The sequence below is a fragment of the Saccostrea echinata genome, unplaced genomic scaffold, assembly GCF_033153115.1.
Source record: "Saccostrea echinata isolate AGI-Se365-2 ecotype Australia unplaced genomic scaffold, CSIRO_AGI_Sech_v1 ptg000063l, whole genome shotgun sequence".
In the NCBI taxonomy this organism is placed as follows: domain Eukaryota; kingdom Metazoa; phylum Mollusca; class Bivalvia; order Ostreida; family Ostreidae; genus Saccostrea; species Saccostrea echinata.
The window spans coordinates 11,346-22,312 of record NW_026889812.1 but is presented as its reverse complement, the minus strand read 5'-3'; the positions used below and the strand labels follow the sequence as shown (position 1 = coordinate 22,312).

Below are 10,967 nucleotides of genomic sequence, written 5' to 3'. Positions count from 1 at the left end.
TACACCTGACTGCTTTATTGTCACGGGTATCGGCGTGGAATGGCGACACGTGTTCGTGCTGGTTATCTTGCATTACATTTGCTTACCCGGTACATTTTATTGCAGTTACGTGTATTTGTGTTTGTTTGTATACTGCACTGACCTGTGCAACGGTTGTAAGTTTCTTTGGTATCTTACTCTCCTGCATAAGAGAAATACACAGTTATATTTTGTCGCTAACGAGTGCTGTACAGCATACGTCCGTCTCACCGGTGACGATTGATTACACTGAACAGTGATCAAGTCAGCGGCTTTATATAAGGGCCCTCAGATATAAGAGAATCCAACTGAATATGGAGGACACAATCCTTTTACGAATCGGGTTCAGCTTTAATTTAAAATTTCACCAAATGATGTTTGATAAATATTAAAGTGACAGATGAAATATAGTAAATCCTTATGCGGAAGACTGTTGAAAATTTTAATTTCACAATCTTGTCTATAAAATGAAAAAAGCAAAATCTTGACTTTCTCTCAGAGTTATATTTTACCTTACTGGTATACCTGAATATTTTTTTTTTAGAAAATATTTGAAAGCATAAAATATTCGTATATTACCGGTAAGTGGAAAATATTTATCTGCAGAGTTTCATTGAATTCACACCAATGGCGCGTTTGTCCGCAATTTTTTAACACGCTCTTAGCACAATTTTTAAACGTGAAATTTCAAAAGCGTATTAGCGTAATTAAGTGATAAAAGTCTGAAGAAACACACCAAAAGTAAAAGGGTAGGCAGGTCTGTATTGGTGGAGGGTCCTAAATCAGTGGAATCTCCATTGTGAGCTAGTGATTTTGTTTAATATTGGGAGATCTGACTTCATCAATTTATGAATGATGCTTGGGAACACTGCCATTTTCTCTTTCTGTATATGATATATACGTGATAAGAAAAGATTATTTACCTAAGACATTATATGAATACTTTGAAATACTTAATTTTTGCAAGTAAAAAAATATGAAGATTGAAATAACATATTGAATCAATTTGTTGAGAGGATTAAAAACAAAATCTGTATAGATAGATAGATAGATAGATAGATAGATAGATAGATAGATAGACTTGCTAAAAAGGTCATTGTATCGACCATAATATTTGCAAAATGTTGACTTTTAACGAGACTGTTTATTTTCTTATATCATCAACTTATTTTCAATAGTTTGCCTCGACATAGAAATTGTTCGTACGTAGAGCATGCTCTTGCGTATCGATATGCAGGTGATAATGGTATATTGCAACATAAATAAGGGAAGTTGACGATAGAAAAGTTGATGAGATCACATTTATAATAAAGTTTTGTTGTTAGTTTGCCATTTATGTCTTTTTCTCGTAAAATATCTAAATGTGAGATAGATGTGTCATACTCTGTGGTGTCTTTTATTTCGAGTTATGTGGGATACTAGTACATGTAAATCGAATCAACGTCGGAACGAAAATGAATATTGTTAATTGATAAAACGTCATCGATATATCTTAATGTCGAATTGAAGGCCACAGCAAGAGAATTTTGCAAATTTTGTTGTATTTAAGGATATGTTTTTAAGTATCGCTGTAAGATATGTGTTAAAACCATGCATGATTCAGCAGAAACTCAGCAGAGGGTCTTTCTTCTGGATCTTTTTGAAAACACTGATCTAAAAATGTTCTGCAGGTCTCTGAAACTTTTTCAGGAAGTCCGTAATCGAACACTGCACCCATGCCTATCTTAAACATGGCAGCTTGACTCTCTAATTCAGACCAAGGTGCTCTGGAGGTAAGCATTTCTAAAATTACACATGCCAAACTCCTACAAAAAAATAATATCATATAAAATAACTAAAACCCCGAAATCTATGAAAATTAACTTTTTTTTTTATTAATAAAGATTCCCCTTTCGCCTTGAAGTAAAATGAGCTTATACAAGAAGAAGTGATCAAAAAGTTTGTGGACTGGCGCGTTAAAATCGATGTTATGTGAGGTAGAAATTTTAAATTTTGTACATTTTATAATAAGGCAATTTAACATATAATTTTTAATCATTTACTCCGTTTGAAAATTAAAAGTAAAAAAATACTAACTATTAAAAACCCGTGTTTTGCACACTCAGCAGAACCCCAAATTAAGTTAAGTAACTTGATAAAAATATCATTTTCGATTAAATTTTCAAGAAAAATATAAATAACTGGACAGAAGGTTTGTATAATGTTTAAAAAATTGGCAGTATTTTAAGTGTTTATAATTTTTACAATAATTTCTTCTGTAATGTTTGAAATTTGTGGGTGAAAAAAAATGACGCCGCACAGCAAACGTTAAAAGTGCGAAATGAAGCAGAGAACGAAAGGATATGTATATAGAGAAAATTTTCTTGCACCAGTTTTTATCACCCTCGTACTCACCAGATGTCGGTTTTTGTCCCATATCCATCCTTTTTAATCATTTCAGGTGACATCCAGTAAATTGTGCCAGTGAGAGTTTTCACTTTGCCACTTGAAAATGTGTTCATAAACCTCGAAACACCAAAATCAGCCAGTTATATGCTCTTCTTGTCAATGTCAAGTAAAATGTTTGCAGCTTTAAAAAATGCATGAAAAGAAATTTAAATTCAAATTTCAAATTCAAAATTTAAATTTAAAACAATCATGATTTAGCAGAGAGAGAGAGAGAGAGAGAGAGAGAGAGAGAGAGAGAGAGAGAGAGAAGGAAAATGAATAGTAGTGTATTTGGATGTCTTCGTTCATTTGAAGTGTTTTTTATTTAACCTTTTTTTAATGATTCACTGAATGACAAATACGTTAGTGCGATATTTGAATAAAGATAAAGAGTGATCATGAAAATAATGATTGTATTTCATCATCTAAGGTATTGTTTACTACTTGGTACTATGTGCAATTCTACGCTCAATCATTTATTCACTCATTCCTGGTTTGTAAGTTCATGACCTATGATGTTAAGCGGTGTATATGGGTGTCTTTGACTAGGTTTTCTAGTCTTCGCACCTGGCTGACGCAATGTTATAAACATGCCATAATTTTGTTCGAATCGCTTGATGAGAACATCCTGAATAAGACAAACATTAATCAGATAAATATATATTCTAATTACTATGGAGGGTAATCGTGTTCAAAAATGCAGACTTGTAAGTTTGTAAATCCAAACTTGTAAGTTTGTAAATCCAAACTTGTATCAGTTTCATAGTCTACATATGTAGGTAGGTAATTCCGACATCCTAGCATGTAGTTCCGAACATACAACTGTGTTGACTTTGAGTTTATACTATGAATGTGTGTATTTTTGATGTTGTAAACTTTGTTTTCCGGAATTTATATTTCCGCGCTCTGAATAAAACACAAAGACAATTGACAAGTCTACAAATGTACAGTTTACATGATTGTCGAATTTTGAATATGAGAAATTATGGAGGGGCATCAGTGCCACATTTTCCCCCCCTTTTTTTTTTATTCTAACTTCTTCTTTTTCCAACTGAAATAAATGATTTAGATTTTATTTCTTTTTTTTATTCTAACTTCCAATCTTATATTAATATTTTAATTTGAATTTGTTATTTAATGTTAATTCTAACTTTCTGTTTATATGTTCCAATTTTTTTTATCCTCTTAATTTTATTTTATTTGACGATGTGACACGAATCATTAGCCGCTTATTCACGGCTTGCGCGGATCTAGAGGGGCTTCGGTTTTTAAGGTCTCAACCGAAAAATTATTCAATTTGACTTTCAATGCCGAAGGAATAGTCATTACCAACACTTATGTTAAACGTCTCACATTTTGCCGGCCGGTACTAGGAACTTAGGACAAGCGAACTCTTACCCTCCAATGGCCTACAAAGCTAGCGCCCAACCACTAGGCTATTGTGATCAGTGCCCCAGTTTATTAAGAACCAATGTAACTGCAATGATATCATATTTAAAAAAAACAACAACCACTCAGTAGATGAAAATCCGTATCAATGTTTATCGGGGGGGGGGGGGGGGGAGGGGCTCCAAACAAAAACAATGACGATAAAGAAAATAAATAAATTGCCCAAACTCCTCCTTCGTGGGAAGCAATGTTAAGGATATCTTAAACTTTTCAGTAACTTTTTTTTTCAACGCAAGAATTTTCCAGAGTTTAATGATACCGCAAAATAAGGAGGATGGCGGTGGGGGTGGTTGGGCATACAGCCTATAAATGAATTTTCATATTAAATCAGCTGCAAAGGATTATTCTCTACACAAAAAAGTTGGGAGCCCAACCTTTCGATCCCTCCTACTTCGGACCTGAGATTTGTTAGTGAAAAAAATTCTCTGTCCTACTTTAAAAAAAAAATGTGATGACAATATCAATTTAAAGATACCTGATATTTGTGTACCGTAAGAGGACAATCAAAAATGGCGGTCATATTTATCATATTTGAAACATCTTGCACCAAGGCCATAAAACTTAGACGGGCTCATTTTTTATCACAGTCTCACATTCACCAAAGGAGTTAATAATATGTAGAAAAGAGAGACAGGGGTCAAAAGTGAGCTCATCTAAGTTTTATGGCCCCGACCTAGGTCCGTATGTAGCAAGTGGGGTGAGGATGCCAGTATATACTATATGTATACCAATAAAAAAAGCAATTTCTGATTGTGTCCCCTCAATAATTTTGTCGGTAAATACCTAAGAAAAGAAATGAGGCTAATTCATCGTTGTGCCCCATCAACAGGAATGTTTCATTTTTTTTTGGGGGGGGGGTCTTATCAAGAAATTTTTGTTTTGTGCCCACTGCTCCACCCCCACCCCCTCCCCCCACCCAATGAAATTGCTTCCTACGGGCCTGAAAACGAGAGAAAATACGCAAGAATGATATCATATGGTTTTTAAAATGAAAAAAAAAATATGTTCCATGGAAATGTTTCAACTTTTTCGTAGCTAGACTGTTCGCCAAGATCTCTGTGTACCTGTACATAAAAGGCCGTAGCGCCCCTTTTCGTTTAAATTTTATTCGGATTTCTTAGTTTAACTCTGTACGTTCTACTTTCTTAAACAAACTTTCGATTTTGCTTATGGTTATTACCCCAAAAAATTAAGTATTAAGTTGGATGTTAAACATAATTGAAATTTTAAGATAGAATCAAAATACGAAAGGAATCAAAATTGCCAAAATAAAATAAATAAAATAAAATAAAACAGGAAAATATAAACAAGAACAGGCACGTATCCTAGGGGGGGGGGGGGTCCATCCCAGTCCAAAAAAAACCCAACCCAGAAATTTCTTGACAAGCAAAAAAAAGTAAACTCCTTTCCCAAGCATGAAAAACCTATTTCGCGCGCGTGTGTTTGTTGGGGGGTGGGGGTAGTCGTCAACTTAACACAGATCAGTGTTTTCGAGGGGGGTCCAAGGTAACTTTAAGTTCGTTTAGTGTAAACATTTTAATAAGTCTGTAAATTTCAGGTGGAGGGGTGGGGTGGGGTGGGGGTCCGGATCCCATTCTAGATCCACGCCTTCAAGAAGTAAGAATTAAAATAAAAAATAAAAAATGAAGAATTTAATTTGGAAAACAAAAAGTTAGAATAAAAAAGAAAATAAGACCATTAAAAATAATTGTGGCACTGATGCCCCTTTATAGGTTCTCATTATCATAATTCGACAAACGTGTTGACTTTACATTTGTAGACTTGTCAATTGTCTTTGTGTTTTATTCAGAGCGCGGAAATATAAATTCCGGAAAACAAAGTTTACAACATCAAAAATACACACATTCATAGTATAAACTCAAAGTCAACACAGTTGTATGTTCGGAACTACATGCTAGGATGTCGGAATTACCTACTTACATATGTATACTATGAAACTGATACGATTACAAGGTTGGATTTACAAACTTGCAACTTTGGATTTACAAGTCTGGATTTTTGAACACGTATACCCTCCATAAATAACCTGTAATAATTCAATTTGAATTTTAGTTCCGTCTCTACATGGTATAGCTGCAGATCAGTAGCTTGCTGGTCTGAAAAAAAATTAGGATGGAAGACTAAGGAGCTACAATAACCACCAATGGGGAAAAAAGATATTTATTGCGCACAAAAAGTTGTGCTCGGTACTGATTTCATTTCTCTAATCATCCGAATTATCTTGATACCCAAAAACCGCAAAATGGCACTATAAGTACGTTCCCAAAGAGGGCAAAAGACAATGGTTATGGGGACTGCAGTGGTGTTGAAATAGTAGATTATATGTATGTTGTTTAACGTCCCATTGGAGAGGTTTTCACTCATATAGAGACGTTCCCGTATGCTGATGAAAGGCTTCAAATTTAGACCTAAACTCGATGTAAACCGGGCCATTGAGCAGTGAGGGTTCTTTATCCTGGCAACGCCTACCATGACACGGGACCTCGATTTTTAAGGTCTCCTCCGAAAGACCTGTGATTTTTACTTCTAGTGCCAGGCGCTTGGCAAAGGAACAGTCAATACCTATGTAGTAAAGTTCTGGGTGCTCAGTGAAAGTATGTTGGGAATGAGACGTGCCCTTAAAAGAGCAATTCGTAATGAGAGATCGCCAAGTCAAAGTTAGAAAAATAGTTGTATATTGGAACAATGAATAAATTCTTAATCCCCTAAAATATCAGTTACTTAAGACTGTCGACAGATCACATATGATACAGAAAAAATTGCCCATAAATGATCCACATTGGATACACGACTTATGTAAAACAAAGGAGTTGGTTTGTTATTATCGCCATGTTCATACTGGGAAAAAATATCCTAATCCATCTATCCCAATGTCGAGATTTGGCAATTTGTGACAAATGGACTATTCTTGTTAAAACAATAGCGTACAAAGAAAGATATATAAACCCGGGAAAATATTTTGGCTGCCGTGAACAGTATGCTACGGCGCATGTCACGTGACCGCCTATACCACATATTTCGTGCATTAGCAGGAGGCTGGCATATGTGTATTAAAACCAGAGAGAGCTACTTAAAACATAAACACTGACACTCATTTCGATTTCTTTTACGGACGAAATACAATTAGTTCGCGAACTTTTTTATCACCCCTCGAAATATTATAAGTATTAAGATTTTTTCCCATCGAGGTTTGATATGTAGTATATCAAATTTGGTTTTTCTGACGTAAGTTATTAAGCTAACGAAACAACCATAAAAAATTATCAGTCAACATTTTTTTCAAGAAATTTATGAAAGTCATAAAACACACGTCTAACTCTTTTTCTCTTAACTACATGTATGAAAAATTAGAGAGGACTTCTGATAGTCTAGAGGAAACATTTATGAACTGAATAACAACAGAAAAGGAAATAAAGTCCAATTTATTGATGCAGGAAAATGATGTCCAAAATCCTTGGTATCAAAGTTTCCCTTGTAGAATTATTTTTCCTGTTCCTAGGACTCAAAAACACAGGTAAGACACCACATACGTCATTATACTCAAGTTAATCATTAATGGCTAATGAGCTTGACAGATATCAATGAGCAAAACCAAAAATGCACACTATTTATCATTATTTATAAACACACAATGAGATTTGTACAGTGTATTATTAAAGCGCATAATCAGCCTGCAGAAATAATTACTTTCCTAAAAGATCTCGTAAAAGATTTTATTGACAATATCGCAATGATTGGATAAATTTGCGTAAATGGACGATAAACGAAACCGTTTTCTCATAAAAAATGTCTGGTGTTTACGAAATACATATATATATATATATATATATATATATATATATATATATATATATATATATATATATATATATATATATATATATATATATATATATATATATATATATATATCATATCCTGATTTCCCCCCTAAAATGGCTAAGATCGTTTGCTGTTCATCAATATTTTATGTACATCCAAAACACAATTTTATAATGACAGTCCAGTTAACTGAATATTAAAAAAAATAGTTTCTTTTGTAATACAAAAAGAGAGATAATGTGTGGCAGGATCGGGAGTCGAACATGGGACCCCTGTTTTACTAGTCAGGCGCCCTAACCCCTGATATACCCAGGCAGATATCCACGACCCATACACTTATATTTCTCCTTCCTTAAATAATTTCGAACTCGAAGACACAACCAATTTTTTCCTGGAAGACTTTTTCAACTGCAATTCCAGGGATGGTTAACGACACAAAATTATATAATAGGAAATTGTATGGCTGGACTCGGAATCCCATTGAAGTTTCTAAATGTAGTCGCAGAACTTCTCCATTTCTTTTTCAATTTACTACGGAAGGGGCTAATTCCGAAAAAAAACAAAAAAAAAACATAAAGTACAAATTCCTTCTATTGGGAATTTAGAATGCACGTTTTTCTTCATCACACATGGATTTTAATTACAATGAAGTATATTAAGGATTTACATTAAATAAATGTGAGCCTATATAGGGATTTTTTTGTAAAAATTAAAAAAAGAAAAGTTATTCCAAATTTCAAAGAAAAAAAAATTAGTAACCATATCCATCCATGAACGTTCACCTTCCTATGCCCAGTCGACAAACCATGCGAGAACAATGTATGTCCTCACTCGATTTAATAAAGAAGAAGATTTATATTGTGATATGAAATCAAATTTTATTTGTATTTATTCATTTTGTTTTCTTTTTTTTCTTTCGTTCAGTTTAAAACATGAACGAAATCAAAACGTTTACTGTAAGTAAATTATTTCAATTATTTCCATATCTTTAATATCATTTCTCTATTTTTGTTTTATTATATATTTTTTATGGTAGGTCAATGCCTTCTTTCTTTCAATAATAAATGAATTTGAAAGCACAATTAATCTGCCTTTCTAATTAGTTACATTATGAAACTTTTTTTGTACGTGCAAGTGAACAAACTCTTGTATCACAATTTGGCTTATATTGAAATTTCCAAATTTTTGAGTTATTCAATCTTATTTTTAAAAATTGACGTGAAAGCAAGTATAAATTATTAATGTCTTACCTTTAAGGTCTCTATGAATATATCCTCTCTTATGAAGGAAATGTAGACCATCTAGTATTTGTTTAGTAAAGTTCTGCGTTCGAGATTCCAGTAAGCCCCTTGATTCATCAATCAACGTCTTTAATGACCCCTATGTTTAAAAATGTTTGAAGTAATTAGTATAGATGTTGTATAGCACATTAATGACAAAAACAGGACATTTCACAGTTAAACATAACAGCAACCTTTTTTAAAATTTAAAAAAGCAACTTTCAAATTTTAAATTTTATATTAAGATTTTAAAAAAAAAGTTGTACTACAGCACATTCAGTTTTGAACCGGAAGAAGATAAAAGATTCTATATTATCACTTCGAGTCTTGAGAAACCAACCGATGGTAACAGCAATTACTTTGTAAAGCTTGATTAAGGTCATAATTATACAATCGAGAACCTTGACTATTACAGGATCGGGATTAACCTATCCTGTAAAATAGGTACATGTTATTCCTTCGAAATGCAAATGTCGGGAATACTCACACCATACATATACTCCATGAATATACGTATTTCATCCTGGTGTTTTTGGAAACCAAAATATCTAACAATTCTAATGTGATCTAGGCTTTTCAGCGCATTGATTTCCTTTTCTGCGCTTTTAGCATTCTGAAAAATTATGTATAAAGCAAAATATACTTTTTGTTTAGAATAAACTAACCATTCTTTAAAACCCATTGAGAAGAGAAGATTTGTGCTAATTGAACTTCATACTTTAATTTGATTCACAGTACAGAATACTATTCTTTTTAATTGTTTTCAAAATAAAGAATTATTTTTCGGGAAAATTATTTTCAATGAGCATACAAACTTTGATCAATTTTGTCTCATTTCTCGTACGCCTAAGGGTCATATTTGAAAAAAAATGAAGAAAATTTTAAATATAGTAAAAAGTATAAGGAAGTCCTTCATACATTGAATGATTTAAGTCATTTATCGACCCCCACATTTACCGAACTTATTACAAACTGGGTAAGTAAAGCAATGAAATAATTCTATTAAACAATCATTCCTCCAAATAATACGCCATATAATCCCTTTTATAAAATTTACAAAAACCTTTGGGAACAAGACACCCCGTAAAAATCTTTATAACGTCTATATCTTAGATCCTGACCTGAAGTCATCTCCAAAAAGTTATCCAACCAGGTTCAAATAATTATTTATCATACCTAAAATTTGCGAGAATATTTTCAAAGTGAGTTAATATGGTCGATATTAACGCACTTTGAAAAGAAATATTTTTTATGCCCCCGGATCGAAAGATCCCGGGGTTATATTGTTTTTGTCCTGTCTGTCTGTTTGTCTGTCTGTTTGTTGTCACCTTTAATCTTGCCCATAACTTTAGATTGGTTGGAGCTATGACTTTCTTATTTCACATGTGTATTCCTTTTGACAAGACCTTTCTTTGGGTACCATCAAATTTGACCTTTTGACCTTGACCTTGGAGTTTGACCCACTTTTGCAAAATTTTATGAGACTTTGTGACAAGGCCTTCCTTTGGATACCAACAACTTTGACCTTTTGACCTTGACCTTGGAGTTTGATCTACTTTTGCAAAACTTCGCCCTTGGCCAAAACTTTTGAATGGTTGGAGCTAGGGCTTTCATACTACAAATATGTTATTCTTGTGACAAGACCTTTCTTTGGGTACCATCAAATTTGACCTTTTGACCTTGACCTTGGAGTTTGACCCACTTTTGCAAAATTTTATGAGACTTTGTGACAAGGCCTTCCTTTGGATACCAACAACTTTGACCTTTTGACCTTGACCTTGGAGTTTGATCTACTTTTGCAAAACTTCAACCTTGGCCAAAACTTTTGAATGGTTGGAGCTAGGGCTTTCATACTACAAATATGTTATTCTTGTGACAAGACCTTTATTTGGATGCCAACCATTTTGACCTTTTGTCCTTGACCTAGGAGTTTGACCTACTTTTGAAAAA

General features: G+C 33.4%; 1 long non-coding RNA gene across 1 annotated transcript; it reads right to left on the bottom strand.

The window, feature by feature from the left end:
• Nucleotides 1-5,941: 5,941 nt before the first annotated feature.
• Nucleotides 5,942-9,551, bottom strand: LOC133175596 (uncharacterized). Its single transcript, XR_009719306.1, has 3 exons — nt 9,505-9,551; nt 8,988-9,117; nt 5,942-6,011 (listed from the first exon to the last, which is right to left on the bottom strand). It is a non-coding gene; the product is annotated as an uncharacterized LOC133175596 (long non-coding RNA).
• Nucleotides 9,552-10,967: the final 1,416 nt, after the last annotated feature.